The 1898-nt window shown below is 50.6% G+C and overlaps 1 protein-coding gene and 1 pseudogene across 1 annotated transcript in view; both read left to right on the top strand.

Annotated features, from left to right (window-relative positions):
• The window catches only part of SPAST (spastin), an 85369-nt gene that overhangs the window by 13394 nt on the left and 70077 nt on the right, over nt 1-1898 (top strand). The gene's annotated exons all lie outside the window — the stretch shown is intronic.
• LOC105979387 lies at nt 2-1217 on the top strand (annotated as a pseudogene).

Here is a 1898-nt window from a genome sequence, read left to right on the forward strand (position 1 = left end):
GGCGCCCAGCCACAGGGTGCGACCGGCCAGCTGCGCAGCCAGCATCTGTCCTGGTGCGGGGCGGCTCGGGCTCCCGGATCTCTGTGTCCCGCACCAGCAGCTTCCGGGGCGGCTGGGGAGGGGGCATGGCTGGGGGTCTGGTGGGGTTGGAGGGCATCCGTAGGGAGAAGGAGACCATGCAAGACCCGAACGATCGCCTGGCCTCCTACCTGGAGAGAGTGCGGAGCCCGGAGACTGAAAATCGGAGGCTGGAAGACAAGATCCGGGAGCACGTGGACAAGAATGCACCTCGGGTCAGGGACTGGAGCCATTGCCTCAAGACCATCGAGGAGCTGAGGGTGCAGATCTTTGCCAATTCTGGGGACATGCCCGCATCATTCTGCAGATTGACAGTGCCCAGCTGGCCGCTGATGACTTCAGAGTCAAGTATGAGACAGAGCTGACTATGCGCCAGTCTGTGGAGAATGACATCCACGGGCTCCGCAAGGTCATCGATGACACCAATGTCACTCGGCTGCAGCTAGAAACGGAGATCGAGGCTCTCAAGGAGGAGCTGCTCTTCATGAAGAACCATGAGGAGAAAGTAAAGGGCCTGCAGGCCTAGATTGCCAACTCCGGACTGACTGTGGAGGTGGATGCCCCCAAGGCGCAGGACCTCAGCAAGATCATGGCAGACATCCGGGCCCAGTATGAAGAGCTGGCCCAGAAGAACCAAGAAGAGCTGGACAAGTACTGGTCCCAGCAGATAGAGGAGAGCCCCACCATGGTCACCACTCAGTCTGCTGAGATCCGGGGTGCTGAGACGACGCTCCAGGAGCTGAGCCGTACAGTCCAGTCCCTGGAGATTGAACTGGACTCCATGAGAAATATGAAGACCAGCGTGGAGGACAACCTGCGGGAGATGGAGGCCTGTTACGCCATGCAGATGGAGCAGCTCAATGGGGTCCTGATGCACCTGCAGTCAGAGCTGGCACAGACCCGGGCAGAGGGACAACGCCAGGCCCAGGAGTATGAGGCCCTGCTGAACATCAAGGTCAAACTGGAGGCTGAGATCACCAACCTACCGCCAGCTGCTGGAAGATGGGGAGGACTTCAATCTGGTCGATGCCCTGGACAGCAGCAACTCCATGCAGACCATCCACAAGATAAGCACCCACAAGATCTTGGATGGCAAAGTGGTGTCTGAGTTCAACGACACCAAAATTCTGAGACGGTGAGGCCGCAGACCCGGGGTACCCCGAGGAAAGAGTGGTCAATAAAAACCTGAGGTCATTGGTCAAAAAAAAAAAAAGATGTAGAACATTATCTTTATGATGAACTATGTTGTGCTAGTTGGTTAAGTTTCCTCAGAGATTGTTCCTAAGTGGCTTAGCTCAGTAAAGCAACCCTGCAAGTTGTTGGCATATGTCTAGGAATCCTCCATAAATGCATCCCTTCTCCTTTGGGTTTTGTTTTATTTATATGGATATGCATATATATATCCAATGCAAAAAAATTCAATGAAAAATTCTATTATCTCTTAATTTTTTTCCCGACAAATTGTTTGAAACCTCCTTGTATATGTAGCACCGGCAAGTGTGTATATATACCTATTCCTACAGATATAATTGCACATAATTTTACTCACATATCCCTTTCTACACACACTTATGCATCCATATCTGTCATGTCCACACACACACATACCTACCCCCCAAACACTTTTGTTTTTGTTGTTGCAAAATTATGTATGTTAGAGAATTTATGAAAATTATTTTAGTTTATTTATCTTTAGGTTGGACTGACTTCACCTATGTTCATATTTGGCATTATCTTTCCCATCACCCAGAATAACAAATGTATGCTGTCTAGAAATTGTGTCTCTCCCCACCATCCAAGGTAACCATCAAAGAGCATTG

The sequence above is a fragment of the Echinops telfairi genome, unplaced genomic scaffold, assembly GCF_000313985.2.
Source record: "Echinops telfairi isolate 266 unplaced genomic scaffold, ASM31398v2 ScPeMD7_10;HRSCAF=50, whole genome shotgun sequence".
NCBI lineage: Eukaryota > Metazoa > Chordata > Mammalia > Afrosoricida > Tenrecidae > Echinops > Echinops telfairi.